Consider the following 24024-nt stretch of genomic DNA (forward strand, 5'->3'; position numbering starts at 1 on the left):
AAACTACCAGCAGCCGTTTCTGACATTAAGGTCAATTCTATGCAAAAATGCAAACCATCTGTTGTGTGCAGCTTCTGAAATGTAAGACTTTTCACCATTTTTCTTTTTGAATTTGGACCCTCTGAACCCCAAACCCTGTCTGTGGCTTTGAAAAGCATGTTATCTGTGACAGCGACACCATTTACCAAAGCTAGAATCAATCATAAAATTATCCATTTTTCGATGGTGCTTGAAATGATCAGGTGTGACTTTCAGTTCCGCCAAGAAAAATAACCAAAACCAAGCATATAATTGTGATTTTTCATCAGAATCACTTTATTCTACATGTGTTGTTAAAATAAAATTTCCAAAATTATACTGTTTGCACTAAAAAGATTCTGTAATAACTAGGGCTGGGACTTTAACCGTTAATTACAATTAATTAATCACAAAAAAATGTACGCATTTCATGGCACCTTTCTCAGTTCCCTGATTTCTGGCACAGCAGTAGCACTGATGCACACTCCAGCCCAGTAGGTGGTGTTAATGAACCTAAAGTCTGTTTTCCAGCAGTGAAGAAGGTGCACAGGACGCACTGTAGTGGGTCACTGGGTAAACGGTGTAGCCAGCCCATAATAGGCCACTTATCAAGACACTGAAACTATTTGACCTCACAAAAAGGCTTAAAATGTTCAATATAATCGCTGCGATTGGACTTTGAGTTTGCAGGAATCTGTGAATGTAGTAGACAAATGAAAAAAGCAGAAAAAATAAACTAAACAAACATTTTTGTTGTTTAAATTCATCAATTCACTCATCAAGCAAAATTTATTTGAGTTGAAAAACCTGGCTTATTTCGTCAAATGTTCCTATTTGGTAAAATGCAATTAATCGTGATTAATTCATAACAACGCCTCTAATTAATTAGATAAATCTTTTTAATTGCGTCCCATTGCTAGTAATACCACTAAAGATTCTGTCATCCTGCACTTTTGAAGGGCTGTGAGTGACTCGACTGTGTCCAAACGTCAAAAAACTAAAAATCTGTGGCTTTTCGGTTGAACTGCAGGCTGTGTAATGCATTAGTAAAATATGTCTTTTATGCAAAGCCCTCTGTTATTTAGTTTTTACAGTTTGTGTAACCGCTGTGGGCAAAAACGTTGATTGCATTTTAAATAAATGTAAATAATCAAAGAAATTCAACTACTTTTTCTGGCATTTGAAGTATTATAATTGTCTCATACATAAACAGTGAGTGAAAATGTGAACTAAGTATCTTAGGATATTTTAACATAGATCAGGAAAAAAATACATTTTGAATATGTCACCTTAAAGGGCTTTTTTTCCACAGTTCCACCTGATCAAGAAAACAAAGTGCACTCGGATCGATAATGAAGATAATTGTGAACTGCAGCCCCAGACGTGGTTGTGTAATCAGTTCCATTTACACAGACTGCGACAATCTGAAAAAGTGTACACTGCTGTTTATACGGCTCACCATTTCCCGTTTATATGCCACACAGCGCAGCCCAATTAATATGTTTAGAGCCCTCCTCCACGTTATGCTGCAGCGTCAGTTTCTTTCCAGCGTTCAGCCTCATGCCATATCTTTCTGTCATGTCGCTGCTGTGTTACTGCGTTAACACACATTCTGTAATAACACCGCAATTTGTACTATTCGTCTTGCTTGAGAGCTGAGTCAGACGGACGAGGCTGTTTGATTGCTGCCGCATACTGTCAGCTTCAATTGTGACTCATCATTCCATTAAGGTAAATCTAAAATGCTCTCGAATAAGGCGACTAAAATACATGCTTCAGTATAATTATGATTCTTCTAACCGCTCTATTGGAAAATGTATTATTCAGAGAATCGTCTCTGTTGGTTGAGTTCTTAAAAAATCCTGGTGTCCTTGTAAATATAGACATGGAGTCTTTTTTAGTGAACCCTCTGAACAATAGCAGAACTGTTCCTGGCTGCTGGAATGAAATGTTGTGCAGCAGAGAGGAAGCAGCGGCGTGGTTTTTGGGTCTTGCTCTTCCTGTGTTGCTGGCACAGAGACGTCATCCAGCCAGTCGTGCTGGGGTCAGAGGCTCTGAAAATAGCCCTAAGGGGATTCAGGCTGCACTGATAGCATACCTGCTGTTACCCTGAGATGTTATCCAACTGCAAGTCAGCCCCAGCTCCCTCCCAGCTGCTGTGCTCTGCTTTGGATTGTTCTGCAATACCTCACACAAAGATGGAGTGGGGCCATTATACCTCTGGCTCTCTAACACTCCCTGCAGACACAGACAAACACACACACACACACACACTCACACATACATGCTTGCTTACACCTGCACCGACAAGCATGCACATACCTGCAGCCATTCGCGTCGCCAGCTAGATCTGTATGTGTTTGTCTTTGCACGTACAGATCATCACGCACATGCACACATATCAAACCAGATTGCAGTGTCACCGCGGAAAGCTCTGGCTGGCTTTTTGCAAACGGGTCAGAGTTGACTGCAAATTACAGCTGGGGGCCGACCGAGGCCCGTGATGGATCTCAATGCACTCTGTGTTTACCCACACACCTGCACCCCCACGGCTGGGAGAGACGGCAGCACAGCCGAGAGCACACAGCCATTTTGTAACACCTCAAGGAACTCTCCCTCTCCTCTCCCTCCTCTCTCTGTATGAGGAATAGATGAGGTGGTGCCATTAAGTGAATTTGCTGTTATTTCCCCAGGCTCTTAGCTGAAGATGTCAAACCTCAGCCAGTGAAGCAGCCAAGGATGACTGCCGACTCAGGCACAGGCAAACACTCGCGCACACACACACACACACACTCGCGCAAACCACACTCTGCTACGCACATGATCAGCTTTCATGCTTCTGTGTAATTTATCAAATTGCTTGGGCATGTGATGAATGGGCGCAGATCTCAAAAGGAAAAAAGGCATTAGGTTTGCATTAGGTTGCTGTTATTCCCATGTAACAGCTTACAATTTAATTACAGTCAATGGTAAACATCGTCTTCGCATTTTCTGAAACAATAATTCAGTAGGTCTAATTGCTTTGTAGTTTCACAGACTACACTTGGGCGCTTGAACAGCTTGTTAAAGAGAAACCGTTCAATCCCATTACTTATACTACCGACTACTGTATTCTTGCTGTGCGGAATGAGCAAGTAGGCTTAATACTCTCTACATTTCCTCACAAATGTCCACACTCGCACATCCTTACTGTAGAAGAGGCTGCTTCTCTCCTGGTGATTTGTCACAGTTCCCTATTGTATTATACGCCGCCTCTCCTTCACACTCCAAATCCCCCCCTCTCTCTTTTTTTTCCTCTCTCTTTCTCTCCCTCCCCTCCTCTATCCTCCAATCCCCTCCCCTCCCTCACTCCCTAAATCATTGCTTTACATGTGTGTGGGTGCCCCCTCTCGCTGTGATTCTGATACTTCATAACGGCAGGAGGAAATTGAGCTGACCTTGAGGCTGCCGAGCTCCTTTATAATGCTGATGTATGGGGCTGTGAGCGCAGGCAGCCAGTAAGTGAGAGGCATGTTTTTATTTGCCGGGGAGCAGGGCCCAGTGTCAGGACACATAACAAGGTTCATTTCTCGCCCACTCGAGCTGGCCAGTATGCCGGGAAGCTTAGTGTCAAGCATTCAAGTCCACTAGGTGTGATTTACCTGCATTAGCCTTTTGTATACTGGAATAGGTTGCATCATGCTGCCTAAAGGATGATGATAGGAAAACCCAAGGATGGAGTTAACCCTGTAGATATTGGGCTCGCTAAAATGTGATTTACATGGTGTCGCTGCGCCGCAAAAGTATCGCTGCTGGCAAGGCCTTTAACTCAAGGTTGGGGTAGAGATGAATTCATGCCGGATTGTTTCTTTCGTTCGGCGGGCAGGTGGACGAGGCGATCCTTTTAAAAAATGATGCAGCCTGTTTGGCAGGATCGTATCATTCCTCGTCGTTATTGGTGTCATATTATTATCATTATTTGTTCAGCGTAGATGGCCCACTTTCTGCTCTTCAGCAGCTCTCTGCTCATCAGTGCAATCAGCTGCCTCCTAACACAATCAGGCTGCTCTCAAATTACAGTCATGATTGAGACCAAGTCAGCAGCAGGAAAAAGGCAAGAGGGCTTATGATTTACGCATGAACGCTGCTCAGGAGGCGGACCTGATAAAGTCCTAAAATATGATGCAGTCCAATAGCCCTACAGTAAATAGCACTCTTAGAAGATGGTTTTTTTTTCATTAAAAGAGTGATTAACTCAACTATCTGCTAATTTGGGTCTGTAGTCTCTTTTTTGTTGTGTTGGTTTTTATTACTGTCTGCTGCTATTTTGGTATTTTACTTCATATGAGTTTAATTAGCATCTGTATCAAAGCCATATTTTTCTTTAATCAGTTTAAGTTCATAAATTTTCAACACATTGTGGTAAAATACAGTTCAGTCATGCTAGCTGATAAGGAAACCTAAAAATCATCATGATTGATAAACTAAAACCTGCCACCCTTTCCCCTTTTTGCTTAAAAATATCAAAAATAATTCTGAATGAAAATGCAGTAGCTCTTAAATAAACATGAAACTCCACTTAGTTGTTTGTGTGGCTTATTTTAGTTTCAAAACGGGGCTCCATTTGTTGCTTTTTTATGGTAATTCTAATCAATACATACCCACACTTTGAAATACTGGCATACATTTTTACTGATCACAAATTATTGAAAAACCACCTCCGTTTACCCACCATGCTGCTGAAGAAAAGGCTAAACGTCATGGAGTGTCCCCACCCTGATGGTACTGGGACAGTCGGATGTTTTGTCCTGAAATGTTTTAACCCTCGTGTCATCCTGCAGGTCAATACTGACCCGTTTTAAAGTTTGGAAATGTGGATGATGTCCACATTTTCAACATTTTTGGGAAATTTTTGAGCATTTTTTTGGTGGGGAAAAAAAGAAATGTTAAAAATGTTTCTTAAGAACATTCACCAAAAATCAACCAAAATTGTCGAAATTTCATTGGATTTTGCTTGATTTTTTTTGTGACTGTTCTTAAAGAAAATATTGGAAATTTTACTGATATATATGGAATCGCTTTAGATATTTTTAGGATTTTTTGAAAGATTTTTACGCATTTTTTTGAAAAATATTTACAAGGATTTTCTTGCCAAATTTGGGGGATTTTTTTTTTAAATAAAACTTTTAAGGGAAACTTTGAAGGAATTATTGGAATTTTCTTCCTGAAGGTTTTGCAAATTTTCAGAAATTTGGGGAAGTTTTTTGCTGAATTTTTGGCTTCTTTTCAGACGAGGAAGCATTTTTTGGTGCCCGTAAATGAGGACAACAGGAGGGTTAATCACACATTTAACGTTTTCTAAGCTACAGCGTGTTTCCCGCAGTTAATACTTGCAGCCTCATTGCTGGTGATGATGTTTGCAAACTAAAACCAGTCTGACACGATGGCGGGCGATGACAAAGGGACAACAGGAACATTTTCGAACATGAAACTGTTTTGACGTTGGGAGGGACGTTAAACAGTAATTTTAGCCCTCATTTGGAGCTTTGTGTATCATGGTGGTGCCAGTGGTTGACATAATGATGAGCGGAAGAAGCTCCTCGGCCCTGCCAACTCAGTTCACTTCTTCTGTGGCACGTATCCACTTGCCTAACCCCCACGGCTGGATGCTGCACTCTGAAAGCAGGCAGGGACCCAATTCATTCGCAGCCCATCCAACAACACATCGACTGCGCGCAAAATATGTTTTAGCAGCTAAACAGCGGCAGACTAATCAATTGATCTAGATTTTTTTTTTTTGCCGTCCATTGATCTTGGCACACGGTGGGTCGAGATAATTACAGTGCATCTATGATAATGATATCATTAGCAGCCCGTGGCCGATCTATTAGGGCGGGGGGAAACGCTAGTAAGAAGGAAGAAAAACCCACCCAAACCATGCACAGAAACATTTGCACTGCCAAATGCTGGGGGAGAATGGTCCAAATCTGCTTTGCAAATGCCTCCCTGTCACTCTCCCCTCCCCTCCGCCGCACCACAGTGGCGGTTAGCGTGGTCGAGAGGCGGGTGAGCCTTCTGGTGCTGCTGACTGGCGTTCTGTGTGTTGATGAATGTGCCGGCCTGACGGCTCAATGTGCTTACCTAATTGGAGCAGCTCTCCTGTCACACTGAGTTTCTCCCTCTCTCTCCCTCTCTCTCTCTCTCTCTCTCTCTCTCTCTCTCCCTCTCTCTCTGTCTCTCTCTCTCTCATGTCTTTTTTTAACGTAGTGAAGAGTATGTTCCACTTGGCTACACACCTGCAGAGATTAATGGAGCTATCTCCCAACGCTCAATAATCACCAGGTAATCGCTTTCGATGACCAGGGCAGCCATTTTGGATGAGGGTGTCAGGTTGCCGCTGGTTGCCAGATATGGTTGCCAGGCTGACTTGAGATGAAAATTTTGCCTAGTGATCCATGTTTCTGCCTTTTCCCTGCAGAGCTTTAGGGGCCATTATTCAGCCTGGACTACTTTTTTGTTTTTGTTCTGCAGCAACACATTGTCCTCCTCCTTTAAAGCCCCTTTTGCTCACATCCTAACACACTTGACACCCACCTCTGTGAGCGTGGAAATAGTGAAGAAGCAGCCCAGGCTAGCTTTGGTTTCTTCACATTGGGCTGTGGAGGTGTTGGAAGTGGTTCGCGTGAGCCCGGTGTTAAAATAGTGGCTTTTGTGACGAGCATGCGGCGGACAAGCCAGAGACACTGACAGACCGAGAGGCCGACTAAAGTCATGAAAGCGAAGCGCGGCTCTTTGATGTCGGCCAGCTTCCGAAAGGCCACGGTGGTCAGAGGGGATTGGGGTTTCAGCGCGGGATTTTGGGATTGTCGTGTTAAAAAGGTCGCACTGGGGCCGAGCGAATTTTCAGCGCATGCATATTCAGCTTTTAAGGCCGAGACGAGGCAGCCAGAGAAGGGAAGGCCAGTTTGTCTTTGTCATCGTCCACGTCACCCCATGGTGCTCACAAGTAATAACCCTCAACTCACGGAGCGCAGAAGTGATCTCACTCTCACATGAGCACACATGCTGGAGTATAGGAGTGGACGTTTCTAGGCCTCTTGAGCTTGTTTTAGTTGCTCTGTTGTGACTAGTGGGAGAGATTTGGATGGACGGGCAGTTTGTTAACGGAATTATGTTGCATGCCTTGTGCTATTTGAATACCGCCTCTAGGCTGGGATATGAGCAGATTAAAAATGGAGATGGGTTAGTCACAGACTGATTTTAGAGGGTTTTAAAAACGGGGAAATGGATGAGCCCCTGTGTGTGTGTGTGTGTGTGTGTGTGTGTGTGTGTGTGTGTGTGTGTGTGTGTGTGTGTTTGGGCGCTTGATGGTCACATTGTCATTGTGGAAATCCCAGAGTTACTGAAGAGATTGCAAAATCGATGTGGGCTATTCATACATGGATCTAATCCTCAGATTTACTGCCATTTAATCTGTGGTTATGGCAGGGCTCTGATGGCTCTAATGCTGTCAAACAGATGTCTCTGCTCAGCCACCCAGGTTAGGCTGCACCTGGTGACACCACTGAGCCCTGGCAATAGGTGGCCCTCAGCACCTTTCATCTCGTCCTCAGGTGGCGACTATTGTCAGAATGCACCGGTGTGTCATGTTACAGCCAAAAGAAAATCATGCTAAAATATTTAAAGCAAGCATCTTTGACCCTAAAATCTGCTTTGCCTAGTTAGGTTTTGGACTGAATCTAAATATTACATGCTTATCTGGGTGATTGTTGGGTGTGTTTGTGTTACTTTTTGCCTCCGAGTGTCAGTATGCCCTGCTTGCTTTGCTGCTGAACGCTGCTTAGATTGCCTGGACAGAAACCCTTTGATTTTATTCACTGCACACCAGGTGTTATTTTCAAATTTAAAACCGAACAGACCATTTCTGTTTGCGCAGGCTGAGTTTGGTATGCGCATTGCATCAGTTGCAGGGAAGGAACAATAACAAACAGAATCATTTTGGAGATCTGGTAAATATCAAGAGATGCTGCTTTTGTTGCACATGAAGAATTGCTTGAGAGACCAGACACAGCCTACTTTGGAACACAGGCGAACCTAAAACGTATACAGAGATTATGTGTTTATATATTATTCTAATCCACAATGACATTTTTTTCTAGATTGTCTTCATCACTCATTGCATTCCTTTTAGCAACCAGGAAAGTGACTACGACTGCTGAGACGCATAAATCAACCCTGTCTAGCAACAATTACGTTCCTAAACAACTAAACACATTCTCAGTTATGATTTGAAAGAAAGGAATAATCTCCTAGTAAGGTATGGTGATGAAAGAGATTTCCACTGTCTAAAAGACACAATTACTGTGTTAGAAGGCTGATGAGGTGGTAGTGGAATATACTGAGGACAAGACTTTGACCAAAATTGGCTTTAATGTAATTTTAACCTGCTGTTCGGCAACAATTAGGTTGAAGAAAATATCTTGGTTTGGGTAAGGTAGATAAAATAAGATCAAGCTTTGAAATATGACCCTTTTACAACATGTTTGAAGCTTCTCCATTTTCTGGGTTGCTGCGGTGACGAGTCCGACCACATTTAATGTATGATTGATTGACTTAAAAGGTGCAACAATTGTAAACACGATAAAATAAATGGCAAAGATTTGCTCATTAGAAGTGTGTTTGACACGTCACAATCCTAATCTGGAAGAAAACATGATTTAAAATGCTGTTGAGTTCGTTAGTAGTCTGACTCGTTCCATGTAGACTTCAGTATCTTTTCTACATTTAGCAACAGTAAAGATTTCTAAGCAGCAGCCGACACGCTTAAAATATCTTGGCTTGCAAAAGATTTTGACTGTGCAAACAGGTAGCGCTGCTCGTTTAATTTGGTGAATTAGCCAATTAATGACAGTGCACCATTGCTGCAGCCTTGGCTTAACATCCCCCAAGATGCCTGAGATTGGTTTAAAGAAATACAAATGAGTCTGAGCAGTTTTTTGCCTCCTAGCCAGACCATTTTAGTTCTAGCTATGCAGGACAAATTATAGAGGAATATAATTTTTTGTACACAGGGCTACTTAATAGACTTACCAATGATAATTCACTACAATGAACAGTTACCAAATGAGTGAGTTGTTGTAAAAACGTATTTGGTAAAATCAAGATGTGCACAAATCAGATTAATTCCATGCATGACTGCAGGCACACATGCAGGACAGAAGTGCGCACACACATACAAATCCCCGGTCTTTGCTGCATTAAAATGCTTACATTGACATGTATCCGATTGTGCGTGTATGTGTGTTTTGTGTTTCTGCGTGTTAAAGAGAGTAAATGCAGGGAATCTCTCAGTGTGCGGATGCTGAATGTGAAATGTCAATGTTATTGAACAGGTGCTGCGAGGCAGAGCTGTGATGTTTTTATTTCCAAGCTCTTGTAGAGCGAGGCAGAGAAGAGAGGGCTCATGGGATAATGGGGGAGGTTCAGGGGTGGGGGAGTGTGTGTGTGTGTCTCTCTGTGTGTGTTTTAAAGTGTGTGTTGCAGGTATAAGTGCCTAGATCTGTGTGTATCCAGAGAGGTTTATTGAGAAGAGGGAAATGAATACTGGTTTGGAATAAATGCTCACCATCTCCTCATAGAAAATAAATGTTAACTGCACTGTGAACGCTGTTGTCATTTTTTTTGTTTTGTTTTTGCATTCACCCTAAGCCCAACACAATGCCAAACGTGGCAGCCATCTTCACCCAGACACACACCTCTGCTGTCAATCTGTTATCACCTCGTTTGTTCCATTTCCACATCATTCATGTTTTTTCCTCTGTCCTCTCTGTGTGTCTGTGTTTTTTCCCTTCAGTTTTTGTCTCGCAGACTGTCGTTGTGTCAATACTTGTTGAGAGGCAGTATGGCAGTGAGCTAGGAGGTGAATGCAGTCAAGGTTAGTCAACAATGCTTCGTGACACTGGAGCGCTGACTAATGCAGCGTTTTTTTTCTTCCCCCCCTCTGCCCTAACTCCCTCTCCTTCCCCACAAATTATTTTCTGCTCCTGCCCCACCCAGTGGACCTTGATCATGTTCTCTCCCTGGCCTTTGTGCTCTCAGCCTGATACTTCTCCATCATCATCCTCACCCCTCGTTGCGCTGTCCTCCCTTATCGCAGCCATCTTTCCTGCTACTCTCAGTGCCTCTGGAGAGAACAGCTCAAGCCTGTCAGCGCTGATTCATCCCTCAGTCGCTAGCTCAAGCTAATCCATTCTTGTGTTTGTGTCTGGATTCATTATTTGCCTTTTTTTCCTCAGTATTACCTGCTGTATATGCAGATCTTTCTCCTTTGTTCAAAGCTGCCTTTTGGCAATGTTACACCTTTCGAGCTGCCAATCTACCATTCTTTTTCATTTGTGATTCTCTTCATTTTAATTCCAATGTATGCATGTAAAGAAAAATGGGATTACTGTCTCGCCATTCTGGGTCCCCTCTCTCCAGCTATTTTTTTCTTTAAAAAGACTTTCAAGAATGACAGCAGCACCTATCTGAACGTCCACAACAGTGGAGGAGAATCCAGTCACGATATGGAGGGGGCTGCAGTTCAAAGCCGGCTAGCAGGTTACTTAATGAGTTTGGTAATTGGCTTGCTGTGGCCTCCGCGCATCCCTGCCCTCCTGCTGCTGATGTGTGCAGGAACAGAGAGAGCTACAGCTTGCACTCCCTCTTCCCTTCCCTCGCTCGACCCATCTATCTTTCCCTCCACCCATCGCTCTTCCTTGAGCTGACTTGAGGAGCTAATGCTGCAGCCCAGGCTCCTCTGTCTATTCCCCACTGTTCGTATTATAAAGACAGTTTCTGCATGTTAGGTTTCCGCTCTTTTCCGTATCGAATATCAACAGCATCACTCCATTACCCCCCTTTCCCTCCCCCCCTACTGGGCTGCTTTCTCTTTCAGGCGCTCTCACTTCCCACCACACACGTATTTTTTTAATATGTTATATGCTGTGTGCATTATGCAAAATATGCGCATCCAAACAAGCAATTTGCTGAATTTCCAGTTCACTACTTCTGAGTGGTAATTCTCTGTGTGTCCACAACGGCGTAATAAGAAACATACTGCCATGCCCAGTTGATTCATAAGTCCAAACAATTGCCATGTAAGCATAAGTGACACACAGCGCATTATTCTCACATTTCAGCGCGTTATTTCCTCAACAGAGACATCAAAAGGACAGATTTTCTTCATGTCTCATTGCTGGACGGCATCAGCTGTAAATCTCATTAACTTGCATTTAAATTGTAATGACAGCAGTCGGTGGAGGAGGGGATCTAAATTGACCTTCACGGTTTAGTAGTGACTCAGAGAAGTATGGTTTTTAGTCTGGATTGCTTACAGCTTTGTTTGCTAAGAAAAAAAAACGATTTAATGCCTTTGGGGTTCTGCACTAGCGAGGCTAACCTAATATATATTCTAGCTAATGAGAGAGCTTCCTACCTATTCCCATTAATTTCCATTTTGTACCTTTAAAACGCCATAAATAAAGCCTGCATGCATTTGTAAATGTAGCCGTCTCTCGATGCGAGACTGCTGCCAAGCTTTTTATCTACTCCCACAGTGGAACAGTTGATTCTGAACGCTGTAGGGGTTGGAAGGCCAAAGCACAGCTAAGTGACTCCTCTTGACCTCAGCACTGATCTCCAAACTGTCTGCTCCGACTGCACACAGGCTGATTTTAACCATTCGCTCGCGCAAAAACAGTCTAATCTCATAACACAACCTCAACACCCTGACTGTGTGCTGTCTCTTTGAATAACACATCCTTTTCTCACCGAGCCAAGCGCTGACACGCTGACCGTAAGTTTGTCTTTGAGATTGCTTCTATCTGCTGTTATTCACGCTAAATGAAAGGAAGAGAAATACGAGGAGGGAAAAAGTCCAAGATGTGAAAAAATTAGCCGGAGTGACTTGAGAATCTTGTCCCTCTGACCTATAATAGATGTTCTTATTCTAGTTATCGCTATCTATCTGTAAACTAGAAGGCTGAATCATTAGCTTACACACTGAGAGTAGCCGAGTGTGACCAGAGGAGAATAATTGATTTCTGAATAAGCGTTGGTGCTGGAGGGGAGGGAAAAAAGACACAGCGCTGTGTGCCATTGCACCATATTGAGCTCACACATGCCACGGATTATAGTGTGTGGAGTTAATTTTTTTTTTGTTTTACACATTATGAGCCTCGGTTCCCCCACCCCCCACCTCCTGTCTGCTCACGAAGCTGCACCTCCGCCCGTCGTCCACAGGGTGGCAGTGTATGGAGGTGAGACGGCCATGTGCCCTGTGTGAAATGGAGCAGTCACTGGCTATCTGAGCACATTAGTTCGTAGACAATAATCACACACACACACACACACACACACACACACACACACACACACACACACACACACACACACACACACACACACACACACACACACACACCCTCCCTCAACTGCCACTCTGCCTCTTGCTTTCACTACCGCCGATCTTGTTTGCTTTCATAGCTGCTGATCACTTTTAATCACAGTTTTGCTCCCTGCTGGATGTGGATTTCCCTGGCTGAACCCGGAGCTAAGCACCAGACACATGTGCTGTTTGTTTATCTTGCCGTGTCGTTGTTCACAAAAGGATTTGCCTGAAATGTAAACTTCCTCTTTTGCACCACAGCCTCTCTCTTTCTCTCTCTGCGGCCCTCTTGGAAATACAGTCTCGTTCCTCGGAGCCTGTTCTCGGTGCAGCCACGGCAGGCTGAACTGCTCTTTTATTCAGATGAATGAGGCCCTGTTTTGCCCGGAGAATCGGACAGACACAGACAGTCCATGTGAGAGCTTGAAGAATGTCTGTGGAAAATCAGGGGCTTAGCGAAATAGCATCTGAGGTATTACACGTGTGCATTTGTTTGCGACCGTGTTCCCTCTCTGTTTATGTGTGTGAGTTCATAGCCATGCAGACTTGGTTGATTTTTTTTTTTCTCCAGCTTTTATAAGCATTTCACACCCTGGTTTACTTTTGCTTTGGCTTCTTACTTCATCTCAGGAAGCTGTGATCTCATGGAAATTGTAAGGTCCCTGTGTGAATTCAGACATAGCGTGACCCTCTATTAAAAGCATTTGTGTTTTGCTCTCTTATATATAGACACACATCAGAGTCTGCAAACAAACGCTCAGTTCTTGTGGTGTTTTATAAAGAGAAAGTGCTCTGTTTTCTCCCGCTAACATTTGATCAATTTCATCTGCCAGGTGGCTGCTACCTCCATCTGGAGTGAGGTTTACTTACATTCATTTTTTAAACATGCAATACTTTTACTAAATGGCTGCTGCGAGCAAGTTTCACTCTCTTGAGTAGCTTGTGTAGCTTGGCAGAGAGATTAGACATATGTAGCCTACAAGTGTCTTGGTTTTCAGAGTGTTGCGAGGCTGCCAAATGTGACTGTGAATAGCTATGTAAACAAGATAGCTATGTGAGGCTAGACCTTGCACTGATTGCCTAAAGTGAAATACCACTCCTTGGCTTCCCTCGCATTTTTACAACTGTGTTAATGATGGCAAATAAAGGCTCGCTAGGTAGCAGCTTAATTACTAGCTGTCTGTTTGGATTGTCTCCAAAGGACATCGTGATTTTCAGTTAGTCTCCTGTCACCTTGATAAGGCTATTTGCTTGCAAAGAGAAAACTGTAACCTCCACTGTTTAAATAGCCTTTTTTTTTTTCTTCTCCTCTTTTTCAGTTGAGGAAATTTTTACTCTGTCAAACACAATTCCTCTAAGCCAAAGCGACTGCCTTTGAAAACCTCAAATCTTGATATCCACAAGCATGCAGTTAACCATATTTAGTTGAGTAATTTCCTTGAGTTACTTTGTTAGGAGATTGAAGAGGATTGTTTTATTGCTTCCTCTTCTCTCAAACCCCTCCAGGCGAAGTCTGTGTTTTAATTAGTCGTGTAAGACCCTATTTTCCCTTTGGATTCCCCCAACTTGTAAAGTGCTCTCTTAAGAATCCATGAAGGCTAAAAGGGGCAATGAATGATTTGAAGTCAGCTTTTTTTTTTTTTTTGCCTGCTTCCCTGCCAGCAGAGAAAGGGGAGGGACTATCAGCACTCGCCCTCAGTATGAGGAACAGTAACTTCAAGCAGCAGTCACACAGAGCCTTTGTTCTTTATGGATATAGTGCGTGTGGCAAAGACAGTTGCTGCTTTAAAGCTCCATCTGGAAAAGCACTGTTCCAATTTCTAATACGAGAAGAAAGCCTCCTTTAGATAATACCTGCCTAAGAATGGTAAAATAGTCTTAAAGTTCAATCTAGCACACCCGTTTTCCCTCCTTTTATTATGTTTTGGCAGCAGGGAAGTTAGCTTGTTACACTGTGGAGATTTAGTCATGTGTTAAAGTCGAGCTTCTGAAGTACACCCCCACCACTGCCACAACCTAACCCTCCTCTTGGTTTACAAGTCTGTTTTCTTCTCTCATTCCCTTTTTTCCTTCAACTTGTCTGCTCATCCCTGGTGAATGTATTAAATGAAGTTACTAGATATGAGTGCTTAAGAGGCCAAGGCCTCCGAGGCTTGCCAAGTCTCTCACAGGCTTGGCTCAGTCATCCATGTCACTTTTTTCTGTTGTTTCAGCTACTGGCTGACTTATTTGTATTGCTGAGCACTTTTTCTCTTTCTCTCTCGCTCACGCTCGCTCTCTGTTTGCTGCCTCTGAGTGGCTTGTTTTTCTCCAGCGTGGAGAAATCAGGCTAAAGCAAACAGTTTGTGTCAGCCACAGCTTTTGTTAAGTATTCATTTTTAATGAGCGTAAGTGGCTACAGAATCCTATAAACCATAAATGGAGTAGTCAGACCAGGGAGGGGGGTGGGCGAGGGGCATGTCGGTCTTTGATTCAGTGGCAGTCTTGCAGTCTTTTTGTTTGGTAACACTTGTACTAATTATGTTTGATGTAGATGAAGGAAAAATATTTCAAAATGGTAGTGTGTGTTTGCTTTATCGTGAGGCTTTTTCTTCTCTCGTCTCCTTCAGCAATCTTTAGGATGAAAGTGTCATTTTATTTTATTTTTTTGCTGAAGCAGTGTGTAGCTCTGTTAGATGTCTATTCCTCTGAATTCAGAAACAGAGACCAAGTAACCAGTTTTTGTTCCGTCTGGATCGAAGGCACTATAGCTGTAGAAAGGGGTGCTCAGGGAAAAGGTATTGTGATGGGTTGTTTGAATGCTGAACAGAATTGAATAGACACAGTCAGCTTCCCAGATACATGCTTAGGCCTGTAGAATGTGGAGTGCTTTGCTTGTAACTGCACCGGTTGTCTCCTTTCATTATCGGTTAATGGTGCCCAACTTGACAGAGCCATGTGATAAACAGAGGAGCTGTGAAATCCTGGAGGTGGAGTTCTCGTCTGCCTGATAATGGGATCTCATCTGCCAGGGAGGGGAGCCTGCCCCGCCAGCCAATCCAGCTTTGCTTTTGCACTGCCTTCAGAGTGGATTCACTGAACTCACCCTTCACTGCTGTCTTAGGCCAACTTAAGCCTCGCGCTGTGCTGACAACGGTGGCGTTTGGCTCGTTTCTGCTTGGAACACGTGGCAAAAAAAAAAGAAAAATGTCTTCTGATTGCGCATTAAAACCCGAGAGAGACGTGCATTTCCGCCTTCTTATCAATCTTGGATGCTTTGAGTGTTTGTGTAGCTCAGGACAGAAGGCAGACAGCGTGTGAGTGTAAATATCATAAACACGGACTTTGTGAAATGTATACGCACTGTGATAAGGGAGGAGCTGTGGCTGCCGTGGTGTTGGGTTACTACGTGGAGTGGGGGAGTACGACTTCTCAGGACAGTTGTCTCAGGAGCTGGAGGAAAAGAAAAGGTTTTACCAGCACTTTGTAGCACAGCAGAGCCCCCCACCACTACCACTCCGCCTCTCCTCCACCACTATTGAAACGAAGACGACCAACGTGGTTTGTAGCACAATGAAGGGCCCCCTGCACACCACCCTCAACTCAATTTCTATTGATCCTTACTGCCCGTCTCTCCTTTACTAGGCCGTGTTTGGCTTTAGTGCAAAAAGAGCCCGATGCACAGACTATTTGCTTTAGTTAATTGGATTTTGACAGTGATCCAATATCATGTTTAAGACAATGAAAATGTGTCAAGCTACTTGCCCAGTGGAATGGAAATGATCCTATTAATTTATAACTTAATGCAGTCTCTGCTTTCCCGCTCCTCTTACATGTGCGGGGATTGTTTGTGTTTTTCATTTGTCTCGTTTTAGGATAAAGAGTAAACATTTCTATCGTGAAACACAACTCATATTTGATGTGACATGCCGGCTCACCATTAGAAATGTGCCTCCCTGAATATGGCTAATGGACTAGTCCCATTATCATCCCTGCTTGTTTCTGCCTTTTTAATGGGTGGGGTGACTAATTAATTCATTATCCAAAAATGCAAATGAACTCCACAAGCCTGAGCCGCATTCAGTCCGCCTCCCTCTTGTGTGTGTGTGTGTGTGTGTGTGTGTGTGTGTATGTGTATTTTTTTCCTTCTCCAGGAAATGCATATAAATACAAACATTTCTTGATATAAATCCGTGCGTAACGCGTGCGTAAAAACGTCATTTCATTTAGTTATTTATATATTTAAGCTGGGAATTTAATAATTGTGCTTTTTTTGTGTGTGGCGCTGCGCAGAGAGAAGAAGAAAAAAGACATTATTTACTCGTAGTAGTAGTAGGGGCGTTCATTGTCTGGATTTCTCTCACATTCCCTTGCGCGTAATCATGAATCGGCCACTTTGGCTGCCGTGCGTCCTGAAACGCAGCGTTTCCATCAATCAACAGCCTCTCTCCCCCTCACCCCATCCTCCCCTCTCCCTCTCGTTCTCCCTCTCTCTCCATTGGCGTCCCCCAACCCACCCTTTTGTCCCTGACGATTATTTTTTTGAATCCAGTCCATGTTTTTGTCTCGCTCTGGATTTTTTTTCTCGCGTTTTTTTTTTTTTTGAGTGTGGTCGGCGTAATTCTCCTTCACTAGTGTCTGGATAAAGAAAGACTAGGTCAGCCATGTGGATGCGTCTGTTGAACAGCTGAAGAGGAGGAGGAGGAGGAGGGGGTTTACAGAGACTGAGGGAGCGATAGGGAGAGCGTGGAGTGTGTGTGTGCATAGGAAAGAGAGAGAGAAGAAGAAGAAGAGAGGGGGGAGAGAGAGAGTGTGTGTGGTGTATATGCGAGAGAGAGTGTGTGTGCGCGTGTGTGTGTGTGGAAAAAGGAAGCGGAGCCTGTTAACGGCGAACTCACTGGTTTCCTACCCCTCGAAACAAGCGCCGTGTTACTTTTCATGTGGACACTATCATCGACAGCAACACGGCCGAGGACAAGGAGGACCGGAGCGGTTTTCGAGGGGTGGGGGACGAGTTAAGGTCGCAGTGCCTCTGATCGCTTATTTCGGACAGTCTATCAGTAAAGTGAAACCGTCTTTTGTTGAAGCAAGTGCTCGCCTCAGAGAGAGAGAGGGAGAGAGCCCCTCCGTGCGGGCAGCGTTTTTCTTTTTTTTCTTTTCTTTTTTTTCTTACATCAGTAGGGGGGATATTTAAAAAAATTGGTCCTGGTTCTTTGGATTTGCTCCAGCTGGCTTTTATTTTTAAAGTTCGGTGGGTCATCTCGGGCAAAGGATCGCGTTTTTCAACTTGTTTGCAGCAGTCTGTGGGACTCCCAAGAATCACCAGACTGGCGGGTGAGTAGTTGAATGCAAAAAAAAAAAGAAAGATTGCAGGATAGTTGTGGTTGGGGGAGATGGTGGTAACGAAAATGGAATTTAATTGTCAAGCTGTAGTGGTGACTGAAGCCGGGTGGCACTGGTGGAGTTTTGGAGCCTGAAGTGTTCTAATTTTGTTTATACCCGGAGGAGGAAGCGTGTGTGACCTGGAGTCAAATGTTTCTGAGTGCTCTGGGGAGCTGAAAGTTGGCTGCATTGTTGCAAAAACTTGGCTCTGACTGGACTGTAGCAGAGACCCCCTTCAAGCAAAACCCGCCTGTAACTGGGCTAATGGTTTTTAAAGTGACAATAATGACGTAAACAAAAGGAGAGCTTTTTATTTTTGCATCCTCTGCTGCCCAGGAAACATGTTTTAGAAAAAAAAACTCCCCTGTGCATTGAAGCAATCAATCAACTTTGAGGAAAGAGAGAGAGAAGAAAAAGTTTAAATGGATGATGATGACTCTGGCACATAAATTTGACTGGTGGGATTTCCCCCTGCGCATAAAGGATTGTTTGTTGGATTTGCAGCTGTGCCTCATGTCGTAAATTGATTATTGTATTGTAATAATGGAAAGTAGTCGTGTGTGTGTGTGTGTGTGTGTGTGTGTGTGTGTGTGTGTGCGTTCGTGTTGGGTGGATAGAGAGTTGTATGTGGGTACCAAACTGTTGAAGAACCACCAAATTAACTTGACCCCACCCCCCCCACCCCCCCAGCCTCCTTTAGCACCCCAGAGGCTATGAACTCTGGCCTAAGCACATGCAGCTCTCACTGTGGGGTGGTTGTGGTGGTGGTGGTGGTGGTGGTGGTGGGGGGGGGGGATCTGTGCCTGTTGTTGAAAAGAGCAAAAAGAGGGGGGGGGGTTGGCCTGGCTGGTGGGATGTGTGTGTGTTTAGGAGGCGGCAGCTTAGGATTTGAAAGCAGACTACAGTTATTTGTCTGAAAGGCAGCTTATCTAGTGTTTTCCAGTTAGAAGAGAGGAGCGGAGGGTGAGGGGAGGGGAGGGTGCTGTTTACTTAAACCACTCCAAATTGGTCATAGTAAGTCATGATGAGAGTCCACTGGGGTGACGCGATCACATAAGCACAAAGAAAGATTCAGCCCTGGGAAAAAGGAAAAAAAAAAAAAAGATTGAAATCGAGGGAGGGGAAGTGGTGATCGCCTTCAATCTGTGCCACATAAAAACAAACCCCTTCCTGAAATCCTGCCCCTGCTGCTGGATTTTTCAATTACGTGGACTTAGATGTTGCATCGCTAATTGTGAGGAGCTAATCTCCACCGTGCCCAGCTTCCTGTGCCGTTTTTTTCATGTGTGTGTGCGTGCGCGTCCTCTTGCTAGCTAAGAAGTGACCTCTAGCTTAATGATTCAGATGTGATTAATCCACTTGAGTGGGACGACACGGCGTCGGCCGATGTGCGGCACAAACCCCACAGACAATGGAGGATTGTTGGAGTATAATTCCAGCCTTGTTTGAACACTTGAGGATCTTTAAAAGCCACGTGAATTGGTGACATTGCACGAGTCATGAGGCGCAATCGCAGTTACAAATTTAACAGCGTTTGTTTCTCATAGTGTCCCCGGAGCTCATAATTGTGAGCTAACAGTTGGTGCTTTGTACTCTTTGATTTAATCGCTGATTTTAGATGTTTTAGTGATCTTTGATTTATGTGTATTTAACCAGTGTGGAGTGTAAAGATTTTACAAATGACCTCTGGCCTCTTATTGAGGATTTTCAGTTTTTGCTCCAACAAAAATTGAAGAAACTCAAACGATAACTTTGAGCAACAATGAGGCTTTTCTCTAGGGCTGACCTTTTTCTTTCTTTTTTTTTTTTTTTTTTAAATCATGTGTATTGTTTTTGCGTGAAAGAAATCATTGTAGTTTGGCGTCTTCATGCACACAACATACAGTCACACTCTCAGCTTACACCATCATGTGGGAAAACTTGCATAGCTTGTATTTCTGAACACATTTTTGAAATGGCATCCTGTTCACTTCCCCCAGAGGTTAGGATATCCATTTAGTTTCACTACTTGTGGACTCAATGAAAGAGGAAGTGGTCAGCTCTCTCTTAATGGAGCTGTACGGCAGGAGTCGGTTCTGCAGTGTGGGATTTGTATGGGAAGAGAGCGCCGAGCGTTTCTCAGTGAGGCTGCCACCAGAAGAGAACATAGCAGCCTAAATCTTAATTATGTACACACTGCCATACTGCTGTCGCTATCACTTCAATCATCTCTATTTGCGCTGCTTCATGCCAGTGTTTGTGGGAAATGAAATCTGATGTGCAATTTGATCTGGGGCTGAGTCCGCAGTCTGTGTTGTTGATTCATGTAAACCAGGGGAAGCATAGTAGCGGCGTGAGTCACCCCCTCCTCCTTCACAAACACAAGTCTCACCGCTGACAAGGTACAGAGAGCTAGTAAACATTCAGCTCACATACAGGCAGCGTGTATGAGTGTCACCTCTGAGGAATCTGTGGGGCGATATCGGGATCAAAGAGGCTGTTTCTGACCATACAGAGAGAGAGATGCTTCATAGAGTGAGGCTGTAACGGCTGTCTAGCTGCTCAGAGGCGGCTGAATGTTTGACAGGGCATTGGAAAAACGTTATTTAATCTGCTCGCATGATGGCCCTCACTGGGATTGCACCACGCTGGGTCTCTGCCCCCTTTTTCCTCCCTGTGTCAGGATGATGGCAGTCGCTGGCTGGTAGAAAAACACTGAGGTTGTCTGTGTGTTTTTTTGTTTGTTTTTTTTCCCCTCCAAACAATATGATGTAATGCATAAAGAATCGGAGAAAGGCGAGTTGTAATTGATGCTGTGTTGGCGAGCCTCTCATTTTCTGTCTAATGAGAAAGTCTGCTGGGGTCTTGATATCTTTTCCATTTGGGTAATAGTCTGAGTGACTCAACTGTATTCCATTGTAATTACAAAGAAATGATCCAGTTGTTATTATAATACGCTACATGAATGAAAACACATGTGGCGCTTCGCCTCATTAAAAAGCAAACTGTTGTAAGATGCTGATCAGATAAGTGAATTACACCTCTGACTTTTCACCCATTTGAATCTGACAAAGTTGAACCCATAAAGGATATTGCTTGCAGTTCCCCTCCCGCTTTTGACCCCGACAATGCAGAAATGCGAGAGCCGCCTTGTCAAAAAAAAGCCACGTGGACAATGAATGAGAAGTCATGGCTTCCATACCGTTATTGGTACCATTTCCATCCCCCCACACAGAAGCAGACTCGTGTGGGTTTTTTTTTTTTCTTTTTTGAGAGGCGATGATAAATCTCTTCTGGTCTTGTTGAGTCTTTAGACGGGTTTCATTTCCAAATGGAACAAGCTCGCTCGGCACTTCATGACCTATTGTCCTTGCAGATAGCGGTGGACCAGTGACTCATTTAGAATACATTAGCCACAGATTGACACAGTACACAGTGGCAGCGCTGCTAAGGAGGCAGTACCCTCTGGTGGGTGACTACTGAAACGGAGAGCGATGAAGGACTGAGGAGGCGCTCCGATTGTTCGTAGAAAATTCCATCTAATTTGTTGTGTGCACAGAGGAAGGGCCGATATCTTTAATTAACATAAACCTCAGGAGCCGGCGACGAGTGAGAAATTGGGATAATTGAAAATAGGCCCTATCTCCTTTTCTCCCCCCTCTATGTCTGTACATCCTTAAAGCAGCTGAGCCCATCAGAGGGCACTTTTCACACATGTTAAGTGGGGGGACATCTGGCCTCGTTAATTCAGTGCATGGTCATAAAGTGGAATGGCGGTCCCCACAGGGCCGCCTGCTCCGAACACCGTCAGATGGTAGCCCGTGTGTCCTCTCTACCTCCTCGTCCTCCCTGTTGACTGTCCCTCTGACACCAGCTCTGACACTTCAGCGAGAACATTCTTGATGTCTGAGGGAGATAAAGTGGCGCTACATAAATCACCACGTGCCAGAAAATGAAGTCGCTACGCAGCTGTCGTGGGGTTTTATTTACCAATCTTAATTTTTCTTGCACCTACAAACACATCGCCGCGTGGGATTTTATTGATCAACGGCGCACGGATGGCTATTTGTGTTCAGATCAAGGGGTTCGATATCGATTGCGTGTATCCATTAAGTGCGTGCGATTACGTGTCAGAGCGTGCATCCACCTTACGTCCCTGCAGCCACAGGAGTAGCAGCGAATAATCAAATGGTAGCAGTGGGGGGAAGCGTTCACGCTGTGCATTCATATCCTATTTTAGCAAGTAAACATTTAATGTGTTTAAATGTATCACGGCTTTATTTATGCATAGAATCTGCTGTTAAGTCTGAATTATACATTAGCTGATGAATAATGCATCAGTGCCATTCCTTAATGATTACTTGCCAGGCAGCGAATGGTAATATTTGCTGATAAATTTGCCCATTGATCTCGCTTGTGTTTAACCAGGCTTGTAGAGATGATGTTTACTCCATTTTGTGTTAAGTTTTTTTTGTTTTTTTCTTCCAAGGATGTAATCAAAAGCAGGATAATTGTCTGTTTTTTTTAATAAGTCTTTTAAAAATGACAAGTGAGCCCAGAGGAATTAGCACAGAATGGAAACGGGCTGAATTCTCCGAACACGTACTAGTCTGTGCTTGTAAATCTCACTTTAATTTTTCGTGTTCTCAGCCGTCAGGTTCGGCTGGTGTGTTCACGTAATATTCTCTTCATGGTTGCTCCGTGGATGAGTTGTTTACCCTTAAACCAATACGGATCAATGTCCAATTACTCTCTTTTTTTTGTCTTTTTGGCTTGCAGCAATTACACAACAGAGAATGCTTGTTTGAGTCTAGACAATGTCTGTTGAGATAGTAATTCAGCTTATAGTTGGAAAGCATTCTTTTTGTTTCTGTTTCTTTACTGGCACTGAGCCAGATTATTGGCATGTTGTCCTCATAATGCAGTCGGTCTAACATTGCCTGTTACTGTGCAGATATATTGCTTGTCCACACAATGAGAAAATATTGACTTGTTGTCACTCACTCATTTGATTAGTTGTGCGGGTGATACTGCTTTTCATTCGTCACCCTGGCAACGTAAATGGGAAAACACGGCAACAGCCTCTTTCTATCCTGTAATGAAGCACTGGAGCATTGCAGACTATCACATCTGGAAAAACTCTTTCTCTAAGCAGGAATGAATGTCTTTATCACTCATAGCGGATCATTGGCACTTGTCAGCTCAGCTAGTATCCACAAAAAGCCCAACATTTGACAGCTTTTCTCGCTGCAGAATGTGCAGCTGTGTGGGAGTGATGTACTCCAACAATTCCACTTTGATTTTGCTGCTCAGTTGAGGGAGATTTATCCGTATATTTACAGCGTTGGCGACTTACTTCATTTTCTTTTGTCTGTCAGAAGAGCAGCTTAAAGCAGTCGGCTGTTGTGTGTAAGCCAGGTCATAAGAAGAGCATCTTACATTTAATCCAACAGGATTCATCAGTGGCCTTGTTCTTCTAAAAATAATGAGGTAGACAGTAAGGGCTGCCCCAGGCTGCATGTAGGGAGATGATCTCTCTGAACCGGCAAATCATTCCTGTTTTTTATGCTAAAAAGACAGGCTAATGACTATTCTTGATGTGTGTCAGTGCTTTAAGTTAACTAGTATTAATTCACAGAAAGATCTAATGGGCTTGATTGTCAAGCTGAGTCGAGGTAGTCGGTGAGAGGCTTGTGCTGGGGCGGGAGGGGGGAGTGTAATTGTTTTTGCTGGCGGTGATTCTCTGTGGAAGGGATGACTGCACAATCCAGATATGTAAACAAGACGAAACTGAAAAGCAATATGCTGATACCTTGTCTGTTTTCTCTTGATCAGCGTAGCTTTTGAAATGAAATTTCTAAGCTCTGCCCAAACACTCCTTGGATTCAGCTGTGCAGTAAAGGTTGTTTCACAAACCTGTGTCTGCTCAACTGAGCATTTCAAACATGTAAATCATATGTGCAAAATGGAGATCTTGAGGAAATCATTAACTGCGGGCGCACAATGAAACAAAGAGAGGGTGAGTTAAAGACAACAGATGCTCAAAGGGGTTTGATTCTGCTTACTGGAGCATGTCACTTTGAGAGCAGCAGAAAATCTCTCTGGGCTCGTGGTAGACAATGATACCAGTGCCCTGTCAGTCATCTGTACTCCAGAGGCATTCGCAATATTAATTTAATGCTTATGCTTTTATCCAAACTCGCATGTCTTTGTATGCTCACGCCCGCTGTCAAATACAGGTTGCTTGTTTGCCTGCACAA

General features: G+C 43.8%; 1 protein-coding gene across 4 annotated transcripts in view; it reads left to right on the top strand.

Moving 5' to 3' along the window:
• Nucleotides 1–24024, top strand: part of rerea (arginine-glutamic acid dipeptide (RE) repeats a) — a 137729-nt gene that overhangs the window by 18451 nt on the left and 95254 nt on the right. Inside the window, exon 1 of one of the 4 annotated variants that reach the window (XM_051949113.1) lies at nucleotides 9913–9931. The exons of 1 other annotated variant lie outside the window; for it this stretch is intronic. The gene's annotated coding sequence lies outside the window, so the exon portion shown is untranslated. Of the gene's footprint in view, nucleotides 1–9912; nucleotides 9932–17051; nucleotides 17738–24024 lie in introns of those variants that run through there. 2 more of the 4 variants (XM_022204788.2, XM_022204786.2) reach the window with 2 other exon arrangements.

Source organism: Acanthochromis polyacanthus, chromosome 6, assembly GCF_021347895.1.
Source record: "Acanthochromis polyacanthus isolate Apoly-LR-REF ecotype Palm Island chromosome 6, KAUST_Apoly_ChrSc, whole genome shotgun sequence".
NCBI classification, from domain to species: domain Eukaryota; kingdom Metazoa; phylum Chordata; class Actinopteri; family Pomacentridae; genus Acanthochromis; species Acanthochromis polyacanthus.